Raw genomic sequence first — 26,326 nt, 5'->3', positions numbered from 1 at the left:
CCTACATTGTAAAGCGAAAGCTAGCAAAAGGGGCTTATGAGTTAGTTGATTTTGATGGGGACTCTTTGGGTAAACCCAGAAATGGACTTTACCTAAAGAGGTATTATGCTTAAAATGATGGGTATGGAGAAATTTTTAGATAGGTTAGATTTTCTTTCTAGCTAGCAAGTGTGTTAGTTTAGTCAGTGTGCTTAGCTTAGCAAGTGTGGTTTTTCGTCATTATTTTGGCTTATCTTGGTTTTACTCTTGATATTGTAGATGTCGACGCCTCTCCAAACATACATTGGATTTGCTGATGGTGCTTGTCGTAGTACACGGAATATCTCTTCCGCAGCTTGGGTTATCTATTCGCCCTCTGACGAGTTAGTTTCTATGCATGGGGTAAGCCTCGGTCAAACAACGAATAACATTGCAGAATACAGTGCAGTGGTTGAATTATTATCCGAATCTATTTCATTTGGAATTCGACGTTTGATAGTGAGGTTAGATTCTGAACTTGTTGTATTACAGCTTAATAGAGTTTATGCCATTAGAAATCCTGTGTTATTAAGGTTGTTTTTGAGAGTGCGTCTCTTGGAACGTGAATTTGATTACATTGAATATCAACATATTCCAAGGTCTTTGAATACATTAGCAGATGCAATTGCTTCTCGAATGTTGGACAGACATTTACGATAATCATGCAAGTAAATTTAAAAACATTTCATCACATATGTTAAACAAGATAAGCCGGTAATAGTGATATATATAGATAGAAGTGTGTCAAAAAATATATACATCGTCTTCGATCATAGGTTTAAAACACCTTATGATCGGCAAAATGATAGTACAAAAAATCAAAATGTCACATGTGACTACAAAAGTGACTAGTCAATCACTGGTGGTGCTCTCTGTACGACACCACTGCGCGGGCTACCTTACGCAAAAATCTCCTAAACGGTCCAGGGACCGCGACTACGAAGCGCTGAAGCCTCATAGGAATATCGTCCATAGTAGTCTCAGGTATATCTGCCGTGAGACGCTCTAGATCATGCTCCAACCCAGCTAGTACTTCTGCTGTCGCATCCTGTGGGGCCGGTACCGGTGCAGCTGGATGTAGTCTATCATAAGGCCGGAGGTTGGCTGGACGCTGTGGACCAACATCTGCATTTTGAAAGATTTACTATTAGTTTTGAGACGATATATATAAAAAATACAAAAAATACATAACTAGAAAACTTGTGAAAATAAAAAGTACCTCTGTCGTCCCATTGTTCTCCCTGTGGAAGAACCATGTCCGGATCACCTCTGAAATCCATTCCGGCATACGGAAAGTCCTGTATCACAAAAAGCTGGCCCTCTAACCAGTCAAAATAACTATCTGAGAATCGAACTACTGTCGCACCCTCGTCAGGATGCCGGGCCATCACCGCAACCCATCGTATCAGCTTTGGCTGCTGGGGACCCAAGATATCAACAGTGAGTTGCTGAGGGATCAGCATTGGAATTCTCTCCAAGGCAAAGCTCACGACTATAGGCCCATATCCAAAAGTCTTTAGTCGTCCGTTCCTTGCCTTGGTCAGTTGGCTCTTCATATGAGCCGACACAGCTTCACACCAGTTGAAAATGGTGCCTTGGTAACAGTCAATTGCCATCCGCATTTGGGATCCGGAAGCAATGTGTAAAGCGGCCGCGCCGCAAATTCTGGTAACCGTGAACGCTATGACTTTGAGTTCCGGCAGAGTGATGTGTTTTATCTCTATGCCTTTTGAATGGTGAGCCCCAGGTGTGCACCAAGTCTCGCGGAGACTATCAAGGGATTGGCCACCCGGCCTAGTCCCCGCAAGACTGAGTTGCTCACCTCTGTTTGGCAAGCCAGTGAGAAAGTATACATCCGAGGGCTCTATCTCGAGCTGGTGCCCTCCTATGTAAAAGCATTGTTCTTGTACGTTCCATCGCTCAACCAGCCATTCCAAGAATCTTACCTGGCCCCTCATGCCCGGTATGGTCCAATATTTGTATAATCCGCATGCTCTTAGGGCATCCAGGGAAGGTTGATGATTTATTGCAGCTTCATCTTCCTCTACATGCTCTCTTTCTCTCCAGTCTAACATGATTAATGCCCTGCATATCAAAAATAGCATTAGAAATTAATTTGGGAATTTTTGGTGGTTTTTTGAGAGAGTTGGGGTTTTGAAATGCGCGTTTCTCGGAGGACGCACCCCGGCTTTGTAGCACAGGGCGCCCGGACGCAGCTGGCCTGAAGGCGGGCTGCGTCTTCCGACCGTTTTCCCGTATGAGAAAAAGTCGGGGGACGCAGGTCACCCAAAGGGCACCTGCGTCCGCCGAGAGGCGCATTCCAAAACCAAAACCCCCCCAAAAAATGAAACTAAAACCTAAAAATTGATTCTAAACGGATAGAAATGCAGAGTGGGATGTGTAAAATACCTGGATGAGACGGCGTTCGATTCCAACGGTCAGATTTTCCGCAGCGACCACGGGAAGTTTCTTGTCAAAAGCTCTTTTTTCAACCTCAACAGTGAAACGGTAAAAATGACATGGTAAAAGGTCTTTTTATAGGTTTTTTGGATGAATTAGTTCATTTTTTACCATGAAAAGATGTTTTTGAATGTATTTTTGCCTATTTTAAACAGGTATGAGTAATGTGTCGCTTTTGTGCAGGACAAAGGGATTTCGAGGGAAATTGTAATTTTTCACAAACAAAATTTCAGAGTCATCTTTTAAGCCCTTTTCTGACTCCTAAAACATGAAAAGATCGCCGAGTGTTTCTTTTTCACTCGTTAAAACGGAATTAAAAGACGGTCCCCTTTTAGCTCTTTTCTGACCGCAAAATCAGGAAAAGATTGCCGGGTTTTTGTCGTTTCGAACTCGATAAGGAAATAAAACGACGTGTCTTTGATCGCTTTTTACTTTTCAGGTTAACGACACTATTATGAAAGTACTCCTTGGTCGCAAGATCAAGCGGTTCCCCCAGGTATTATTTTATACTTTTTCGGGCTTGAGGGACACAAATATACGAAAAAGTTCAACGTGGAGTCTCCTTTAGTTTTTTCAGACTCTCTAAAAATGAAAAACGCCGAGTTTCTCCTATACTGGGCTCGTTAAATTTTTACAGTAGAGGACCTGTTCAATTACAAACAGGAACGAACCACTCCTTCCTAGGGTTCGAATTTAAACTAGGTTGGACTCGTCCGAAGGATGAGCTTATAATCAAGCATATGTTATCCTCCTCAAGCTTGTTAAAAATAAAGAGGTACTTGCCAGAAATGGTGGGGGAAAAAAGAGAAGAATGAACCTATTTGTCACCTTTTGTCTCAGAAGAAACTTTATTACCGCTCTTGAACACGACACTTTTCATTCACCTGGGTTGGGAAATCTTTTACCTCACAGTTGACCAAGTCACTTTGAAAGTCTTTAACCGGGTTTCGGGGATTAACTTTGAGTTATTCGTCACCAAGCCATCTGTTGTGTCGTTATGTGTTCAAGAGGTCTGCAAGCAAAAACTTTCATCTGCAAAATACTTGTCATCCATTTGACCATCCCTGAGTCAGTCCTTACAGCAACATTTCTTCAACTTGAACAATGATTTCGTGTTGCGGGCTTGCCTGCAACGGGTCGCTTTCTATCGACATCGACACATTATCTAGAAAGATGACTTAGGAATCGACAGTACCTTGAAGTCTGCATGCATCAATGGCAGGTTTCTCGCCTTTGACGTCAGTTTACATCATTGACTTTCGATCAGAGGATTCCGTGAAGTGTTCGACATCAAAACATCTATTCACATTTCACGGGTTGTGCTTGGTACTTTGGGGACCATTGACATTACTGGTGGTTTCTCTCACGCTTGTTAACAGTTTACATCATTGACTGGTAATCAAGTGGTTTCTACCATGTTCGACATCGAATCATTTAATCACATGGCTAGAATCGTACCAATTCGGGAAGTAGAAGTGAAGACCCTGGATCTAGTTTCTACCATCCAGGCTGCGAGGAGTTTTGTATTCATTATCTATGTAGACTAATCATAAACAGATGGCTGCGTCCATACTGTGTCTACAAAAGTCTATAAAAATGATGTACTGCAAGATCATTCCTGTATCAGAATAGTTAGTCCATTAGTTAAAGTTTTGAATCTGAGTATGGGAATGCCTACCTCAGTGATGATATAATCTTATCCATGTATTTTGTGTTGAAAATTGCAGGTTCCAACCAGGCCATCCACAAGGCAATCCTTGAAATGATAAAGCGCTTCACCCTTCCTAGAATTACAAAACCCTATTCTATTCCAGGCTTCGCACTTTAGGGGGCAATCTGTTACACTAAAAAATGTCACCTTGACTACTTACAGTTAGTATGGCTCAAATCAACAGTCATGCTACCCTCTTAGGCAAGTCTCATGCCTCTGTTATCCATCTCAAACTCAAAGAAGAGAGAAAGTCTTGTAAAAATTATGTTTATCTCTGGGGTCGCAGGTTCTCTCTAGTCTTACCTGCGGGGACGCGGACCTTGTTCACAAAATCTGCGTCCATGGACGCTCTGTATGTTAAGGGACAGGTGCGTCCCTCTGTAAAAGGCAAAATGCGCGAGTTTTATCTTGAAAAAGTTACTTGTGGTTACTTCTAGAACATTCTAGAGGTCGGTTTGATGAAATGGATGCGCCTCCAGTTGGTTCATGTATCTCTATTAAGGGGGAACTTATCCCATCAATAAGGGAGCTATCCCACCCATAGAGGGGGATGATCCCATTGATAGTGGACCTGAATAACCTCTTTACAGCACTATAAATAAAGGCATTGAGCCAGAAGGAGAGGAGGTTTATACATTTTCTTTGGGTAAATGCTGCAGGATTTAGGTCTTCCATTAGAGCCTTTGTGAGGAGAGATTGTCTTCACTTGATTCTACTTGGGAGAGGGTGAGCTTTGTCAAAGTAGAGGAAAACCCTTGATGGACCCTGGGAGGAACTTGCACAACACCAAGGCCAGGTTGTAAGAGTTTCTTTGTTTCGTTATTAATACAAACTGGTTTATTTTTCTCAATAGCTTGTGTTAATGAGTTATTTCATGTGTTCCTTGGTCTGCATGTTGGATATATGTTTTATTATATGAAATGCAAGTGCTTGGTAATTGTTTGATTGTTTGTGGTTGCAGGAATTGACTTGAAGGAGGAGCTCATCCGGATCGTCAAGAACGGACTTCAACAACAGCGTTTTGGAATAAGGTAAGCCTAAACACTTGTAGTTTTCATGTTATAAAAGGTGTATTTAGAGAAAGATCACTCCTTTTTGTCTTGTTTGTCATTAGAATGTCTTAGACTTCTAGGAAGGTCAGTCGTGTCCGCACCCTTGACAGATTCCGTGTGACACTTCATCAAATTCGACTTCATGAGGTTGAAAGTTGTCAAATAATGCTTTAAATTCTTAGATAAGGTTGTTGTAATCATGATAAGGAGTTACACTCCTAGTTGTATTAGGTCACTAGCACTCCTAGTTCTAATTAATGGTTTGTTTTATGGTTAGAATAGGTGTCACTGATGGAAAATTCGAATTATCTTCATGAGGGATGATGGAATCATAATTTTAAATGCTTTATATAGAGCAAGAGGTCGAATTAGCATAGGGTTGAAGACTTTTTGGCCTAGCTGCTGCTTTATGTTATGAACTATAATCAGTAATGCAGAGAGGTTTTTCTGAACAGATCTAAGTTCTCATGGGGTTAATGTTGTCTTGATTTATATGTTAATTTGAATCATTTGTAGTATATCTCATTGCTATTACTTAGAATTTACAACTATGTGCTCTAACTTCTTTTAGAAATGAGATGACTGTGTCTTTTTGCAGTTTGTGAGTAAACAATCTTTGAACTACTAGCAGCAAGTTTCATTACCATTACTCAGATTTCATAACCCTATTCTCTGACTTCCTTTAGTAATGGAATTGTTGTGTTTGTGCAGTAGATCTCATTGCTATCACTCAGAATTCACAACCATGTGCTCTGACTTCCTTTAGAAATGATATGACTGTATCTTCTACATTTTGTTAGTAAACTATCTTTGAACTACTAGCAGTAAGTTTGTTACTATTACTCAGAATTCATAACCCTATGCTCTGACTTCCTTTAGTAATGGAGTTATTGTGATGACCTATTTCCTTGAGTGAATTATCTTTGTTTGAAAACCCCATTTGCCTCAGCTTTCATGTCAAGAAACCTTGCCATTGAATTTATTGACTTGTTGACTCCATAGCCCAATGGTAGCAAGCCTTCATATTTTCAACCTACAAACACACAAAACCAAGATAGAGTTAGCCATCTATATTATCATCAATCAATATCATTAATCCTTTGAGAGAGAGGCTGAGGAGGCTAAGCCTTAGCTAAAAGATTGGTTTGAAATAGTTACACCGAGATAGTCTGATCAGCAGCCTATCAGGGACCTATTTTGGTGATAACACTGGTCTTGGATCAGCCATCCTTTTCAATGAGTCAGCTGAAGAGGAATCAGAGGATAAGTTTTCAGAAACCAGTGCCAAAGACATCAGCAAAAAGATGAAAATGTGACAGTAGGTTGGTGGTCATTATATTTTTATGGATTAGCAGGAAGAGAGGGGGCAGGAGCTAGAATTTGGATCACAAGTCCTGATAAAGAAAGTAATTTTCTCTCTTATAAGTTGAATTTTGATTGCACTAACAATATGGCCGAGTATGAATCTCTGATTTGGGATTAGAAGCTTTATTAAAATTGAAAGCTAGAAATATTGCTGTTTGTGGAGATTCTGAATTGGTAATAAAACAAGTGGAAGGTGCTTACCAAACCAAGGATGTAAGGATGAGGGCATATAGAAACTTATTGTTGGACATGTTGGAAAATTTTTAGGCTCATACTTTCAGTATCAAAACCAGAGACCAAAACTCTATTGCAGACTCTCTTGCTGTTTCAGCCAGCCTTTTTATTATTCCTACACACTCTTCTGAAAAATATGAGGTGGAAGTCCGTCACAAACCAGTTATACCAGATTCCTGGAGAAGCTGGAGAATGAGAGAAGGTTGTAGCCTTCTGCAGGTAGAAGCCTGCGTACTGGTATAAGACTGCACTAGTACAAAAATATTGTAAAAAGAAGTTTCTTATTAAAAGAAGATAGAGACGAATTGTAGCAGGTGGTTTTCACCCACATTGGGTTTCCACCTTATATCATGGTGTTCATGTGTGCTTCTTATGTGTGATGATCTGTTCTGTTTTACTGCACCTATTTACTATTCATATGGTTAATAATGTTCTGATGCACTCATTGAAGATCAACTAACTGAATCATAAGTTTACTGGATATACGCTAGTTGCATTAAACACAGTTGCGTATACACGCAGTTATCCTTAACTGAAGTAGCATATATGAATCTGATAATGGAAATGAAAAGATTATTGATTTGCTAATACTGATTCACCCCCCCCCCCAGTATTATTTCCAACAATTGGTATCAGAGTGGGTCCTTCAGAAGAAGCTTGATCGCTTGAAGGAAGATCCATCAGGATGAGTAATCAAGAAAGAGAGGGATCCATCAGACCACCAATCTTCATTGGGAGCGATTTTTTTTACTGGAAGATAAGAACCACAACATATCTACAATCGCTTGGAACATATGTTTGGGGAATCGTGGAAGGAGGATATACATATCCATCAGCAACTCCTACAGATACGATAGGTAGAAAGCAATATGAACTCAATGCCAAAGTTGTTACTATCTTATTGGGAAGTTTGTCACAATCAGAATTTGTCAAGGTCATGCAGTTCAAATTAGCCAAAGAAATATGGGATAAAATCATTCTAAGCTACGAAGGAGATGATCAGGTAAAATGTGCTAAGCTTCAAATTCTTAGAATACAGTATGAAACTCTTAAGATGCATAGTAATGAAAGCATAGCTAATTACTTCCTGCGTATAGATGAGATTGTCAATTGTATGAGGAATCTAGGTGAAGAAATTAAGGAAGTTGTCTTAGTTGAGAAAGTTTTGAGATCCTTGTCTACTAAATTTGAATCCAAAGTGTCTGCCATAGAAGAAAAGGAGGATCTACAGAAAATCACTATGACGCAGCTTCACGAAATCTTAACTTCTTTTGAGATGAGAAAAGAAGGACCATCAGATATGAGAGAAGCCGCATTTAAAGTATCAGAAAATGGAAAAGAAAAAATCAGTGAATCAGGATACATTTAAGAAGAAGAAGATGAGATAAATTTTATCAAGAATCTTGAATAGGGATCTGGAAGGTTCAAAGGTATGCTACCTTTCAAATGCTTTTCTTGTGGGAAAGTTGGTCACTACGCTGCTAGATGCCCTCATAACAAAGGAAAGATGTCTGAAGAAGGTAATAGAAGTTATTATACTCATGATAAAAGTAATGACTCATCTAATGGTGATGAAGACATTAGAATTCTCATGGCATAAGAAAATAAGGACGTAGAAACAGAAGAAGCTACCAGATTAAAAGAACAGTTAGAGACAGTAACCAGAGTAAGGGAGCAACTATAGGATGTAGTAAAAGATCAGAGCATAACAATTCAGAGACTTGAATCTAAGATCCTCTCTCTAAAAGAAGATCTTAAAGAATCAAAGAAGAAGAATAAAGAAGCTCTTGAAGAACAAGAACATGAAGTGCTCGAATTAAGGCAACAAGTGGAAGAAGGAAGAAAAGCTGAAGAAAACATAAGGAAGCAATATCTGGAAAAGGAAGGACAACATGAAGTTGAGGTAAATATCTTAAAAGGTAAATTAGAAGAAAAGGATAAATTGTTATGATTTCAAGATAGTACTAAGATTTTGGATGATATTCTTAGTAGTCAAAGATCCCCTGCTATCAAAACTAGTCTTGGTTTTTATGAAGCTGTCGAAGGTGAATCTAGCTCATAGGGTGAGGAAAGGAATTCTAATGCAAAATCTGAAATGATCAACGAAGAGATAAGTGGTCAACCCCAACAACAACCAAGGAAAGAAATTCTTCAAAGAAGATCTTTTCCTCCTAACTATGGAAGTGATAGTCGGTTATTTCCTCAAATGAATAATGTTGAATGTTATGTATGTCATAACTTTGGACATATTGCAGCTAGATGCAGAAGCAAAATGGGTCAAGACCATCACACAAAAAGATCATCACGCTCCAGGTACTTCAAGGGATATTGTTTTTCTTGCAATATGTTTGGTCACAAAGCCATTGACTACTATAGGAGGAATATGAAACATGTAAGATGTTATGCATGTAACAAGTTTGGACATAAAGTAAGGGAATGCAGGAGCAAAATTCGAACTCCAAAGCAAGAGGATCATACATCATCACAATTCTAGGTATTGAAGAAGACAAAATTAGAGACAGAAAGATGTGGCATAACTCAGTTAGCTGACATAACAGACACAGGGGAAACTGAAAGTGTAGACCTTCAGTATTCCAATTTTCATACGCAGATATTATGAAGATAAGTCGCGTATATACACAAGTTAGAGGCTGCAAAGTCACATATATGGAGCTCTGAAGAAAAAGCAGCAGAATAGACTCAGGAAATGGTTTGGTCATGGTATATGATGGTTGGCACATGCTCAAGGGAAGCATATACTTCAAATAATGCATTGTTGGCATTATGGTTAGAAGTCTTTGGTGATGATGTTTATGTCGCTAAATGATACATCTTGCTGGTTGGTCAAAAGAATGGTATTGCAGGTTATAGGGCCGGATGCTGATGCTTATGGTACATATCATATATGGTGTATGATAGTTGCTGATGACTATCATGGTCTTGATTAGATTGCTGGTCTTTGATTTGTAACCCCACTATGCATGAGATGGATGATGTAATGTTTCTTATTTTTGAGTCATGTATAAAATTTTGGTATATCCCCACTTGGTTGGGTGGATGAGTCAAAAATGGTGTATTCCCACTTGGTTGGGAGATTGATGTATGTATAGAGTCATGTTATGCTTTTGCAGACCTTGCATGTGCTCAGGGGGAGCATGGACAGATTGATACATCTTGGCATGTACAAAGGGGCAGCTCAATCAGAGATTTCAGCAGGTACTCAAGGGGAGTATGGAGAGTAGAAGGTATACCAAGGGAGAGAACATCTTGGTCTGCCCTTTGCCCTTGATGTAAAAGGGGGAGAGTGACTTGGTTTGGTTGTTGCCATCAAGTCCTAAGGGGGAGATTGTTGGCATTATGATACAAGTGTCATCCTTGATGGCAACTCACTCAGAGGTATGATACAGGTGTTGTCCTTGATGGCAACTCACTAAAATGACAGATCATAGTGCAGCAGGTCAAGAGCAAAGAATTCATGATTAGAGAGAGGTATACATAGGTTAACCTTGATGAAAGTGTGTATACACGCGGGTTAGTAGAACAAAAGGAGCGTATGCGTATACACGCACTTTCACGCAAGAAAAGGTGCGTACATGTTGTTGAACTAAGTTTTGGTCCATCGTATTTGGGTATTTGGTCTGTGGTATTGACCCAGGTATTGGGTCCAAGGTATTGGTTCTACATGATTTTGGACCATGGTATTGAGAGAGGCCTAAACCTATATAAGGAGAAGATCATTAGGCCAAGTGGAGTGCAAGTGTGCAAATGATGAATATCTGATGAAGTGTGAAATCTAGTATGCTGGTTATGGGTTTGTGATGCTTTGCTCGATCCGAACCAAGGAGGCACCTATGCAGTTGATAAAGGTTGATGGACCGGTATCATGAAGACTAAAATGCATTATCATTATATGGTATGATCATGAATAGATCTAAATACTGACGCATGTCTTATCCTTTATATCTTATGTTCTGGGTATATCTGAAGTTGAAAATTGCAGTGAAGGTATAAGTAATTATTTTCAGATCTGTACGCGGGTTCTCTCCAGTGAAAGGGTGTATACACGCCGGTTCGAGTTAGTCAAGTAGCGTATACATTATGAGATTTGATATTTCAGGTTTTTGTTGGTTCTAGTGGTTGTTGTAGAGTTCTGGGCTCTGGTCTGTGTTTTGGTGACTGTGTTTTGATGACAGGGTTTCAGTGAATCAGTTGTTGGGTGATTCAGAGTTAATGATTGTATTGCAGTGGTGAGTGTTTTGTATTTATGGATCCAGTCTGAAAATTTATGAAACGTGGTCCCTAGAAGAAAAGAGAAGGTTGTAGCCTTCTGTAGGTCAGCACCTATGTACTAGTATGTCAGCTAGTTCAAGAGCTAAGGGGGTTGTAGCTCCCTTGTGGGAGAAGCTGGAGAACGAGAGAAGGTTGTAGCCTTATGTAGGTAGAAGCCTGCGTACTGGTATAAGACTGCACCAGTACAGAAATATTGTAAAAAGAAGTTTCTTATTAAAAGAAGATAGAGACGAATTGCAGCAGGTGGTTTTCACCCACATTGGGTTTCCACCTTATATCATGGTGTTCATGTGTGCTTCTTATGTGTGATGATTTGTTCTGTTTTACTGCACATGTTTACTATTCATATGGTTAATAATGTTCTGATGCACTCATTGAAGATCAACTAACTGAATCATAAGTTTATTGGATATACGCTAGTTGCATTAAACATAGTTGCGTATACACATGGTTATCCTTAACTGAAGTAGCGTATATGAATCTAATAATGGAAATGGAAAGATTATTGATTTGCTAATACTGATTCACCCCCCCCCCCCCCTTTCTCAGTATTATTTCGAACATAATGAATAACCTAGTTGAACTACAGCAAATCAGAGAGCAGCTGGTTGAGAAGCCAAGGGCTCATCAGAAGAAAATCAAAGAAACCTTTGACAGGAAGGCAAAAGTGGACAATTTCAAGGTTGGTGACTAGGTGCTTAAATGGGATGCATTTAAGGAAAAGAAACTAGCAAGTTTGGCTCCTTATGGGCAGGTCTGTTTGTCATCACTCAAATTCAACAGAACAATACATTCATTCTACACAGTCTGGAAGGAGGAGATACTTTTGGTAGCCCAGTAAATGGGCGGTTCTTGAAACTTTATTTCATTTAAGGCTTTAAAGCCTTGTTATTGTAAATATGTTTTTTCCAGTTTTTATTTTCATTACAAAATAGACTCCATGCCCAATGAAACACTAGGAGGAAGATTTGATTTTGTTTTTACAGGAAAGGCATTGATCTATGATTCTTGAAACCTCACAGGGAGGATTTCATCCCCAGAAGGAGCCAGTGTTAGCCTTGGAAGCATTTTTCCCAAAAATGGATCCAAAACACTACTGAAGGCTTTGAAATTCACCTAAGAATCATTTAAAAATCCCAACAGTCGCATGGCAAGAGCCCTTGGAAGGGCGAAAAATCACTATCGAGAGGAAAAAACCAAAGAAAAATAGTGAAAAACCATGAATCACAGGCTTAGACAGTGCAATGCATAGCAGCTATTAGATCTGGCCGATCAATGGCCTAGATCTAAGTGGCGAATTGCAATCGGTGCTATAGAGAGGATGACTTAAGGACGGGCCCAAGACACCCCCGATCAGCGACCTCTGACGATCGGATCGGCGGGTAGCAATTGGCGGAGGCAGGCCAGTGGAATAAGCTGGGGCTGAGTGGATATGCGATTGCGATAAGCAATGCGATGTGGACCGTCGATCAAGCAACGCAGATCGATGGCCCACATCGCGTCACAAGAGTTTCTATCGGAGAAATACAAGGGGTATGCTAACAATGGCCCTGGGCATGAGTGATAGGCTATTGCAATTAGATCGCATTGCCATATTGCAGCAGAACAACACCAAGGGGCGGGGCCTATGCACAGGTATATGTGCGATGCGATAACCGGACCCGACGGTTATATACAAGCTAATATATAATATTTTAGGTCTGCAGGTAAGCCTTTTCCAATGCATTTTTTTTATTTTTGTTGTATAACGAAATACAGAGGGAAGCTTGATCTACGATATGCAATACGACCCAGACCCGAAAGGGTCCGGGAAGGGAAATATATAATATTTGAGGTCCGCGTGAGAGAAATTTTTAATGCATTTTGTGTATTTCCGTTATATAGTGAAATACAAAGGGAGCCAAGGGGCTTGTGATATGCGATAGGTCCCAGACCCGAAAGGGTTCAGGAATGAAATATATAATATTTCAGGTCCGCAGGAAGCCGATTTTTCATATATTTTCAGTGTTTTTATGTATTTCGAGATACAAAGAAAATACACAGGGCCAGGCCATCAGCGACTTGTAATAGCAACCCTAAGGGTGGACCCAATAGATAAATATGCCATGTTTAAGGACTTTTGAAATCCGAAATGTTGAGAGATGGGCGGGATTTTTACAATGTTGCAGCGTTTTCTGTATTTTACAGAAAACAGTCATTGTTTGCATTTTAGAGGGAAAACAGAGGCCTGAATAGCCATTCCAACACAGAACAAAGACCGGAAAGGGAAACAAAAGGGCCCAGCATGATGCATCCACAACCAACAAATGATCATGGAGCAGCACAACGCAACATAGCCGAATCAACCCGAAGCCATCATAAAGGCGACAATGCAGCTCATCAAACAACATAATCGATCGTGGGGCATCTCTGGCACGAGAGAGCTCCCAAACAACACAACGAACTAACAGAATGTTATTAATCTGCTTTCAGAAGAAGGAACCTCTGAGCCATGCTTTCCTAGTCAGGGCATCAAAGTTGTTGAAGAGACACAGGGATAGATTAAGACCTCTCGAGCCTCAGAAGGCTCAAGAGAATTATAAAGAGCTATAAATATCTGAAAGCAAATGTAATAGGGGTTCAACTTCTAGAGATTGTTGAGACTCTACTCCTTCAAGCTTCTCATCCTCATTCTAACAAATACAAGCTTCTTTTATTGTTATATGTTCATTTCCCCTTTTCCCTGTTGTTCTATGCTTGCACTTGAATAGGTTATTCATGTTTTCTGCTATGTCTAATGCCAGATCACTGTCATCTTATCTCTACATTGATAAACTAGATTTGCAAGTTTCATTTACTTCCTGTAGCTAGCCATTCATATATGTTTATGTATGCATCTGTTGGTACAGTCAATATTCTCCATCTATCCATTGAATCTATAAAATGTTGAGCATTAGTAGTCTAAAGCCTTGTATTGTTGAGGGTGTTCATGCATGTCTTGAGTGAGAATAGAGTTGAAATGGTTATCTGACTTGATCCAAATCATCATTCATTCCAATAGTTTAGAGAACAATATTGAAGATTATATGTTATCAGGCATCTCCGAGCTACAACCTAGGAGAGTTTCTTGGAGTGATAACAAGTACTGCTTCCAATGCAATACATGACACATCCACATGCACATAAAATTACTTCTTCCAAACTGGGAAGACTAGGATCGGCGAGGTGACCATTTTTTCCTTTAGCACATCCAAGCTCTTCTAACATTCTTCATTCCAACAGAACATAACATCCTTCTTTAACAGTTTTTACATCGGCACAGTGATATGGGCATAGCTCTTGATGAATTTCCTATAGTACCCGGTATGCCCCAACGTTGTGCGCAATTGTTTCACACTTCTTAATGCCTCCAAATTGATTATAACCGCAATCTTTGCAGGGTCTACCATCAAGCCCTGTCTGCATACCACGTGACCCAGCAAGATCCCAAAAGGGACACAAAACAAACATTTCTTCAGATTGAGCGTGATCTGGTACCTCTGGCATGTACCTAGCATCAAGCACAGACTTGCCACATGCCGCTTTACCTGTCCAAACATTGTCCAATCGTCAAAGTATAATTCCAGAAATTTGTGAATGAAATCTTTGAATGCTGCAATGACAACACGCAAGAAGATTGACAATGCATTCTTCAACCCAAAAGGCATCACAGTATACTGGAAGCATCCCCATTCAATCATGAAGGTCGTCTTACTCCTATCCTCTAGCGTGATCTTGATCTGATGGTACCTTGAGAACCCATCAGTAAATGAATATGCTTCTTGGACACCAACATTATCCAGCACCTCATCGGTGAACGGAGTTGGGAAGCGAGCATGCACGCAGGTGTCATTCAGCTTCTTGAGATCTACTCATATCCTTATTTCATCCTTATACTTCTTTTCCTGAACTACTATTGGGCTCAACCAATCATTCTCCTTGACTGGTTCAATGATACCTGCTGCAAGCATTTTATCCAACTCTAAATGGACCCTTTCTTTATACTTCAGATTGAGGCAGTAAGGTATTTGATTAACTAGCTTCGCGTCTGTTTTTAGAGTGATCTTCATGACACCCAAGTCCCCTATTATCCCTTTCAGATTTGAAAACTTTTTTGGCAACAGATCCTGATATTCGCGGAGTAATTCGATGACCTTATCTACTATTGCGTCATCCCAGTAGTTCCTAATCTTTGCAAACTTCGGCTCTGCCTCCGTGCCAATGTTCACTTGTCTAGTTTTGAGCAGCTTGGTTATGTCTGGGTTCTCTAGTTGCGGTCCCTCAACTTCACGGTGACCTTCAGTCTCTGGAATATTAATCTTCCTCGGGTCTTCGTCTTCTTCTTCCGCTATTACATTGTAGCACTCTAGCGCGTGGCTCAGCTGGGTAGTCCAATCAGGTTGAATCAAATCTAGAGGATCCTGCAATATCCTGAAGATCATTTCCTTAACCTCGTGCAATGCTTCATTGATACATTCAAACCCATCCTCAAAGATAAACGTCATAAAAATCCTTGGCACAAAACATCCCATTATTCAGTGCCATAGCGGAGTTCCATCTCCGAGCACCAATTCATTGGTATAACATCCAAAGTATGACAAAACAAATGTACCCACTCCGGCTGAGGCTTCGCTCCATACGCTTTAGTCCATTTGGCCAAATGGTCGCATAGATCATTTCTCCCATCATACTTTTCAGTTATCCGTACTTGTGGGTGACCAAACCGCACTCTCATCAATTTTATGTATACACGCCAATCATCGAAACTGTCCTTGTGTGTGCCCCACCATCTTGCAGGCGTAGCATGCAGTGCCCAGTGCAACGCCTGGAAGCGATGCTTCTCTAGCACTTCTCTCTCAAATGCATCCAAAAAGTGATCAACATCAGTTAAACCATCATAGTAAGGCAGATTTCTTACCTCTGATGATACACAGTGCAATGACTTAGTCATCATATTACAGTGCAGCATAGATACTTCATGCAGTCGATTCTACCAGTGCTCCAGTTCTTCATTTGAATTTGATGTGCCGGAACTTTTGCGGTCTCATGTAATAAGTCCATCTACTGTCGGATTCACCCAATCCTAGTCTCACGCTGTTATCTTGTAAATCTAGTCCAAATTGTCATCACTTTCATAATCGTGGACTGGTTCAGTATAGCGCGGTCCTTCTCCAGGGTCTAGTGGCACCTCTACGCAAGCGATTTCTTCTCAAGTATCATCTTCCACTTCTTCAGATTGATTACCCCATTCATGTCAGTGGCCCAATCGATCCCAAGGAGCGCGGGGTAGGGATTGCTGTCATCCACAATTTCTATCACTTCAAAATCATCTAGTGCGCTCGTGCCTTCAATATCAACTATTACCCCCTGCAACCTCCCCATTGGGATGATTTTTTGTTGATTCGCCATCCTTAACTGAATCGGAGACCACTGTAGCACATGTTTCCCCATTCTCTCCCATGTTTGTATCGGCAAAACGTTTGCGTCCGACTCCAAATATAAAATAACCTAATCCATCTCATATTCGCCTATCTATGCAGTAAGCCTCATCTCACGCTCCGTTCTCATCTCATGCCTGCCAATCTTTCTGACTACGCGCAGTCTGTCAATAGCATTTTCCTTGCCAGCGCACCTATTGATCACTTCTTGCAGTCCCTTCATAGCCTTGCTATCGCATATCAGTTTCATGTAGGTCTTTAAGAATGTGGTGATCATGGATAGGTCCATTTCTTCAGCCATCTTCTCCTGACTCCCTGAGGTAGAGGCCTCAACGAAACTTTTCTTTGCTTCCATAAACATTTCTTTTGCGCACTCTAGATCAAACTCGATCTCCTTTTCTGGCGCTTTGCGGACCCACTCACCTTCTTGAGGCTTCTTCCCCTTATCTTCATTAGTCATTGCCCCACTTCGTAGCACAATATTTACCTTAGGATCTTCCTCGCGAGGCTCAACCCTCATCATTTGCAGGTTCTGAGTCAGTTGTTGAAACTGCGCCCCCTTCTCGCGTATCCTAGCTAACAATATAGGGCAATCCTCCATCGCATGGTCAAACTGAGTATAATGGCGGCATGACAGTCGTGTTGGATTCGGGCAGTCTTCCGCATAGTGTCCTGATCCTCCACAATTGTAACGAATAACATGTCCTCAACCTCTACCAAGTCCTCCTCCACCTCGGCCTTGTTCGCACCACTAATACTCGCCTCACGCTCCCCCAACACCTTGGTCTGGAGGCCACATTTCTGCCCACACCCTGTGTGCAGGTGTCCTATCCAACTTTAATTCGTAACTCCTGCAAGTGTGCTCATCGTGACCCACTGATTGAGAGAAGTTGCAGAAGAGCTCTTGCGGTGTCTGTATGAATTTCTGTAGCAAATGGAAATTGTCTGTCACATGTTTCCCAACTACCTGACAGATAACACACCATAGCACGTGCCTTGTACTTGGCCCTACTGTAGCTTCTAGCCTTAGAGGCATCAGCCCCCCTGCAGCAACAATATTTGCGAAAACTAGACAATGATCTTTGTCATTCCCCTAGCTTTTGCACTTTAGGCATCAAACTTCTTCACGCACCTCAGGCCAAGCTATTCTATCTTTCTTCAGACTCTGCATTCCTAGGAAAAGGTTCTGCAATTGCGCATGAATCTATTGAAACCCCAGATTAGCATCTTCCGTTGGTGTCTCGTGAAATATCATTGCAATTTCCAGAGTTTCTGCCTGGGTCCCAATATTTTGTTGTGATAACGCAACCCTTAGATGAGGCAGGAGCGAGACCACAAACCATTCACGGTGCTATCCATCAGTCAGATTCAAGTTAGCCTTGAAGATTGTACACTTTAGTCTCTGATCCAAATCCTAGGGTGTCTCACCGAGCTTCATCATGATCTCTTTGAACCCCAAAATTGACTTTGCTTTAGACTTAGGTCTAGTGAATTCCTTATTCAACGCAGTTTGGATATCTGCCAACACAGACATCGGGTTATCAATGCAGTACTTAATGTACCACATTAGTGCGCAGTCCTACAAAGAATTAACCAACGTTGCTTTCTTCATTTGATCATCCGTGATACCTTGAGCTTCCCATACAGCTTTCAAGACGAACCAAAATTGGTCCGTATCTTCATTTCCCATGCCCATGAACATAGGTATCTTAACGAAGTTTTCCATATTGAACAATGGTGGAGGTGGCGGTGGTGTAGGTGAAGGCGTATGCAGCGGAGGTGAAGATGAAGGCGGTGTGGGTGGACGAGGTATTTGCAAGAATCCTTGCTTTATCAACTAAACAACGCTCTGTGTAGATGCCTGTGCTACTTCCTCGTCGTCACTCAGAGGGGGTTCAATTAGCGGGCTATATTCAGGGCTCGTTCTTCCCTTGTTCCTGAATGTCCTTCCACTTCACGTAGTCCCAAACATCAAGGTAGTTGTATAACCCGCTTTTAACACAAGAGAATCTTAATCCAAGTATTTAACAATTTCAAATACTTACCTCGCAGTCCTTTGAAGTAGCGATGCTCTGCTTCACTATAACTAACTAAGGTATCGACTGCGAACACTGTCACGAACCCTCCTATGATACGATCGAGCCAATGATTGATTCCGCGTGCGATCTTATCTTCAGAGGCTTCCAATCTTTGCACTAATTCCAGGGTCCAGACAATCAGACCGTCAAGCCTCCACCTCCCATGGCCATCTGCCAACTTCACAATCCATTCGTATAACTTGACTAGGAAGGAACAAAAGAATATCTCATGTATTTCTGTGTACATGTATCTGTCCAACCACTATTCTTTCATCAATCGCAAATTCCTATTTTCTTGTTCCACGAATTCGTGGACCTTTCTATCCAACTAGTCTTCGATCTCTTTCTTAGTTGGATTCCAATTATGCGACATCACACATCTCGTTATGCAGATCCCGGTCTCAGATACGAAACCATTTGTAGGCTTGATGGGCCCTGACCTAGGTTCAATGTTCAGCAACCAAGCAAATCCCTACAGTACTGGACCTTTTGGCATCAATCCGTGGAGCGTGGATTGAAGTCTCACCTGAAGCAGTATCGGGGGGTGCAAGAACCAAGTTTCTGCACCCTAAGATGGTAGCGATGACACTTTTATACCTTCACTCTACCTTCATGCAGATCGATAAGCCCTTTAGGGCTTATAAATGCACTTCTCTTAATCGTCTTGGAGTCCTCCGTGAAGGTCTACGACTATCCTTCACATACCCTAAATAAATATATCAGGTACTTACACGCCTCTGTAATTACTCTTACTTTTGTTTTTACTCAGATTATCTTAGATTTGTACAATCTTAACATGTAATTATGATTATATTCATGTATACATATATCTTTGCTTGCGTTCATAAAACAAAGAGAAACATATAGATTCATGCATCAATATAGCATTAATTCATAAACCGAGTATTCAACATAATCGCATGCAATTAATAGAAGTAAAATACACAGGTAATTCTAGAATACTTCTCTTTATTGATAATCCAGATTTCCAGTACAAACTTTGCCTACCCTACGCACACATCAGCAGGGGTCCACGCACTCAGCTGTGGACTTCTACCCTAGGCCTTTGTGCACTCAGCTGTAGAGTCTCTTCCTACGCTACGACTCTTCACTCTTAGATCTAACAGACCCAAAAACTTACTCAGAACTCTACTTAAAACTTGCCTTAGACTCTTCTAAGACTCCCATTTTATACATTCCCATGGCCCACAGACCAAGGGCGAATCTCATCAAGCCGACACAAACTATCTAAACTAAGGGCGAAAATCCCTTTTGACTGTTTACATCTTCGCACTCTGAAACCACAAAATGCAGAGACTTTAAATTCTTTATACAAAACTTGGGCCTTTAGCCCCAAAACGTGGGCTTTTAACCCCAAAATTGACCCCAGGGGACACGTTCCCAACACTACTGATTTGATAAGCATGACAATATCGAAACATAAGGAATCGAGTGTGGGCATAAGGTTTCTTGAATACACACAAGTATCATGGTTTGACCAAAACTCTCCTTATGGATGGATCGTATATTCCGTTAGAACTTCATTGACTAAAAGTTGTAACCAACTCAAAGAAGGAGGACCGAAGGTTAGCCAAATGTTGTAGTGTCACAAGACTCTTTTCAATTTTGCAACATTGCCTTTTAAGCCAACAGGGCATATTCATGCAAGGTCTTATGAAAGAAAAAAAATATAACACACAACAAGGAAATGAAACTAGAAGAAAAAATGGAAGGAGGCTAATTGAAAGATGATGTGAAACCAAAATGAGAAAACACAAAACAAACTACAGAAAATGAATTCAGGATGAATGTGCAGGTGTTGTACTACTCAACAACACCCCCCCCCTCCCCATAAGGTTAATATTAGAACTAATAAAATATGGGGGATCCTATTTTATTTAGTATAAAATCTTAAAAGTTTCAATAAAAAAGATAATATTTATCTCATCCATCCAAAAAAATTGACTAAAATGATAAAATACTCCTTATCGGAACCATAAGTCTCCTTTATCAGAAACTTTATCGAAGCTTAAGTCCATAGTACATATTCACAAACATCAAACTTTATTTAAAATTCCATATCGACAAAACTTTATCGGAGTATTTCAAACATGGTAACATTTCCTTTTGAAAAATATCGCGATTAGAACATCCTTCGATTGAGTTTTCAAAGGGTTTAAGCCTATATGTGCTCCATTGTAAATATAATATAAAAACCGACCCCACAAGATTTCCATGTAGGATATCAAGGATTCAATATCAGTGTTTTTAAAACAATTCTCATGTCAATGACCTTCAAAACCCCGATTTCTGATCTTTGATATTGTGAAAGCTCAAACTTCCTACTTCTGATATCCATTCCCACTCATCCTCTGATATGTGACATCGCAAATACCTCTATATTTCTAAAGCTCCGATCTCTGATAAGCTATTCGCTCTGATATCCAAACCCGACATCGTTTTCAAAAATAATTCAATGGAATATCACATCTGCTCTCAATCAGAGCTTTTCATATCACATGTTATCACCTAGATTGAACCTCAAGCTGAAGGAAGGCAATGCCAGGGTAACCACAAACCACACTTAGCCAAGTAGCTAGCCCTACTAGGATGGGAGAGGGCTCTCTCCGTAAGGATATCATCCAAGATGACTGGATCAGGAAAATGATATTAGGCTAGGTATAGTAGCATAAGGTTTGATTTTATTTTTGAAGGGGTTTTGCTGGATCAGGAGGAGCTAGATAGTTAGGGCTAGGGAATTAGGTCAAAATTGCAGGGTGTTCAGTGGGGCAAGGTAGGCATAAGGTTTAGCACTCTAGGGCTTGACGGGTGAGGTGTTTTAAGACTGGTGAGAAGCTAGGAAGAGCATGTGATTGCCATGGATCCTTCCTAGACTGTATAAAACATATAATGGTGAATATTTCCCCAAAGCAGAGCAGTGATGTTATGAATTTTGTCTATCAACTTGAAAAAATTCACTTAGAAGCAATGAAATGGTTAATTAAGTACACAAAACATATTAACATATGATCACAAGAGAAGAAACTGAAATAAACTTCATACCACATGGATCCCAAAGAAATAGCTGCAGTTTTTATTAATCTCCTGCTAAATTGCTTCAAAATGATGTATAATCAAGGCATAAACATCCAGCTGAGTCCAATCCTTTACAATGAGAAAGAAGAAGAATATATAGGAATTGATTCAACCTCCTCCCATCCTTAGGGGTCGAATCCCTAAGATGAAGAGCTAATCTAACCAACACTGAACAAGAAACTGGAATCTAGGCATCCTAACAACTTGCCTCTAAAAGTGAGGAAACGGATTCATTTATGCTCAAAATGACTTTTAATCTAATGAATCTACCCTCTACTACTAATTATCCATATTATTTACAAGCCAAGTCATCATTTACATCAGTAAAACATCCTCCATGAGAGAAAATCCAAGATCATGGTCAAAACACAGTGAAATGGCAATCTTGTGCAAAATTTGTCCTATAGTTAGCGCCATTGGTCCAATGCACAGTGGCACTTTTAGGTCCCTTTTGGAGGCCTTCCCCACATCCAAATTGAGCTCATGATAACTCATTGGAAATATATTCAAGTCTCACTTCCAAAAAACCTAGCATTTCTTCATTTGAAGCTCGTTTGACCCCTCAAAAGTGGATTCTCCCAGGACTGTTTCTGTGTGTCCAAAAAGTGGCAGAAAGGTCATTTTTAGGGTGTTTTTTGACTTTTTGGTGGACTAGTTCTACCCAAAAAACTTAGCAAATCCATAGGATGCATGTACTCATCGCCCTGAATCCAAAAATCTAAGCCATTTATCCATTGGGTGCCCCTAGGAAAAGCACAACGCCAGTGGCACTGCACATTGAGCTAGATTTTCTGTGTGCAATTTCCAAAATTTGCAAAAAACAAAATCTCCTCCAAACATAACCAAAATTGGTGAGCAGCACCATCATCAAACATCTTGATGAGCCAAGGAAGCTTCAGCAAGCAACCTAAGCATATCCTCCTCTTTTTTGGCCTTTAGAGACTGCCTTAGCCTAGCTTTCATCTATTTGACCCTCATGTTGCAAATTTTGTTTCAGGTCCTATAATGGTAGGCCATGTGTCTGATCATCTGGTTGTCCCTATTTTCCTTCTGCAACAACTTCTCTCGGTGAAAATTGACTCTCTCAAGCCAAGTCTCTCTATCATCCTCAATTTCCTTCTCAATAGGAGACAAAGTGACTTGTGCCTCCTTGTCACCTTGCCGTTTTACCTTGAGAAGTTCCAGCTCCATGAGGACCTTCTTGTCACTCAACTTCTTGTTCTCTTGTTCCAAATATGTGATGACATACTTGGCTCTCTCCAGATTGTCCATCAATTCTTGAACTTGAGCCTCCTTTTACTATATGATGATGTCCTTTATTGTTTTTTCATCCTGAGCCTCTATGTCAATTGTTTCCATGCCATGATGAGTATAATGCTGCTCTGGATCATCATGCTCTGTCAAATCAAAGTCTCTCTCTTCCTCCTCATCATCAAAACTTTCCTCTGGCATCTTTTCTTCCCCTTTGTACGGATTCTACACCTATACCTGTTGTGTTGATGAAGAAGGCAAAGCCCCTTCCACATCCTCTGGAGCTAGCATTTTCCTATGAGTTGATGAAGAAGGAAAGGTCCCTTCCACATATTGTGGAGCAAACGCTTGCCTAGTCTCTTTGGCCTTCTCATCTGTCTTCACTTGAGCATTGCTAGAAGGTCCCCTTGATTCTTGAGACATTGGTGGAGGAATTTGAGGACCCCTAAAGATGTCATGAGCAATGAATGTCTCCCAAGAGATGTTGAGGAGGCTAAGATGGTGACGCATAATCATCTTGATCAGGGAATAATGATAAAGACTACTCATCTGCTGAGGGTATGGCTTTTTCTGTACAAAGTGGGCCATTTTCTCAATATTCTTAAACAAGAAATAAGGGAGGTTTAACATCCTCACCCTGGTAAAATGCATGAGAAGCTTGATGTGATAGGTTTACAGTCTGGAAAATCTACCCTCACAAGTGAAATATTTCATGATGATTTTCATCATGGGGACATACTTGTCTTCAAGAAATCTGAAAGGAATAAGTCTTTTCACCTCATTTCTGTACCTGGGTTCGATATAAGGCTCATAATAGTGTTCATACAGGTCCTATGTGTTAGGGTCCAACCCTAACCCCCTTATTTATGTAATAGGGTTGAGTCATAGTTATAGTTAGTTAAAGAGTCAATAAAGCCCATATTAATAATTGTAAGTGGTTGACCCGCATTTAAAGAAGGGACCACAGTTAGTTGCAAATGGGCCATGCTATTAGATAGATGGTATTAATAAGAACCATGGTACTAACCCATGGTATTGCATGTATGAATCCTATATAAAGGATAGAGACTCCCCTTGAGGAGCGTCGTGTCCTATTTTTGTAAATGAGCCAAGTTCTATTGGAGTTTTCCCCCTCGAAGAGGCAAGTGAACATTGCTTTCTTTTCTAAATAATAAAATACATGTTGTTGTTTCTTATTGTTCTGTGTTCTAGGTATATTTCTTTGCATACTTGGTATTCTGGTATCTTCTCGCAGGTCAAGAGCATAACAAGTGGTATTAGAGCACTTTCCAGGGCTGGTGGGATCTCCATTTTTAGCAGAATTGTTTTTGGCTAGAGACGTGTTCCAGCGTCCTTAAACCACGGGATCCGTCATTGAGAACATAAACCTGCGTATTTGGCGAGGCATGCACGCAGGAAATACAAGAGGTGGTCACGCTTTTTGGACTCCCTTGTAACCCCTATGGGTACCCCTTCGAGTAGTAGCGCATTAGATAGAATCGCGCATGGACCGTCTTCCAAGTACCCTCTGGGTATATCGGAATCCCCCTAGGCTCTCTTGAAACCTCGCCATAGATAAAAATTCGGCCATCTTGCTGCTACGATACACCGAGAACAACACTCGGGGAGATTAATTTGTAGGTTTTAACCCCATACAGAAATTACTTGCATACGAATTCTAAAACACAGAAAATAAACAATGCGAGAGCATAACACATAAAACACATATACACAAAGATTTTCCCCTGGATCCCAAAACTAGGGCTACCATCTTGACTTTTCATTATGTTCCTTTCAATGTTACAATACATATTTATACATGATGAAGCATCCAATAACATGGACCGAAAACCATCGCGTCCAAAACCATGGACCAAAAACCATTGCATCCAAAACCATGTGCGGAAAACATGCACAAAACCATAGGTAGGTCCGCCAAACCTAATATAACGTCAAAAACCAAAATTTTCTAGGGTGTTGCCCCAGACCCCATAGAGTGGGGTTATCTGCACCCCTCAAACCCCCTGTGACTCTCCTCGCTATGCAGTTAGCACAACGAAGGGGGGCTTCACCCCCCTTCTAACTCCCCGGTTAACTAAGTGGGCTAGCCGTGGAAAGAATATAACACAACCCAACATTCTCCCACTTGTTGTTTTCTTTCCACAGGGGTGTTGGGTAGTGGATCCCCCGTGTAATGGTTTTGGGGCTTAAAGCCCACATTTTTGGGTATTGGTATTTAAAATCTCTGTGAAGAGTGCAGAGCATGAATTGTAAAGGGTCAAGTCTAAGGGTAGTCCGCCCTAAAATATTGCAAATTAATCTACAATGCATTGGCCTACCCATGGTCCGCAGACCATGGGAATGTATAAGTAGAGCGAGGCTCTAAGTGTAGGAGGGAGCTGAAGGAGAGGGAAGATATGAAGTATATGGGTTTCTGAAAGTAATATTGGATTGAATTCTGTAAGTATGAGTCGCGGGTCGTAGTTGTAGAAAAGGCCTTGTAGCTGTGTGCGCAGAGGCCTAGTAGAGTTCGCAGCTGTGTGCGCGGACGCCTGCAACTGTGTGCGTAGGGTAGGAAGTGGATTGTAATTGGAAAAAGCATTAATAAATATAAGTGGGTTTTGGAATATTGCATGTCTATTGCTCTGTTTCTATTTATGCATCTATTTACCATTTATGATTGCGCGCATATCTATTTATGTTAACTGGTAACTGAAAGTATTGTGCCTACTTAAATTAATTCAAGATCTATAATAATACTAAGCACAAAAAGGGTAAAGCGCATTCGTGCTTAGCCTCTGAATAGACAGTTGTGCAGAAGTAGTGCAGCGCGAGGGATCAATTCGCAAACCTTCCAGACCTCATCAAGACATCCCCAGGGTGTGGAAACCTGGTTCTAGCACCCTCCCATACTAACTCAGGTGAGACCTCAATCCGCGCTTCGTGGACTATTGTTGAAAGGGCCATAGTTTCGGGATTTGTTGGGCTAAACATCTCTGAACTTGGGTTAGGCCCCATCAATCCAACAAATGGTTCCATTGCAGGGACTGGGATCTACCTAAGGGATGTCTGATGTCAGAACGCTCGAACCCTACAAAGAAGGAAATTGAAGATTGGTTGGATTAGAAGCTGCACGAGTTTGTGGTACAGGAAAAAAAACCCCGCAGATGTCTGAGAAGAGGTGGCTGGATTGCTACGTGTATATGGAAATCCATGAGATCTTCTTTGCGTCTTTCTCTTCAAAGCTGTATGATTGGATTGCAAGGCTAGTAGACAACCAGGGAAGGTGCAAGCTTGATCAACCCATAGTGTGGA

The sequence above is a fragment of the Pinus tabuliformis genome, chromosome 8 (genome assembly GCF_031772625.1).
Source record: "Pinus tabuliformis cultivar Carrire ecotype Pingquan chromosome 8, CPIR1, whole genome shotgun sequence".
Classification (NCBI taxonomy): domain Eukaryota; kingdom Viridiplantae; phylum Streptophyta; class Pinopsida; order Pinales; family Pinaceae; genus Pinus; species Pinus tabuliformis.
This window is presented reverse-complemented; position numbering follows the sequence as displayed.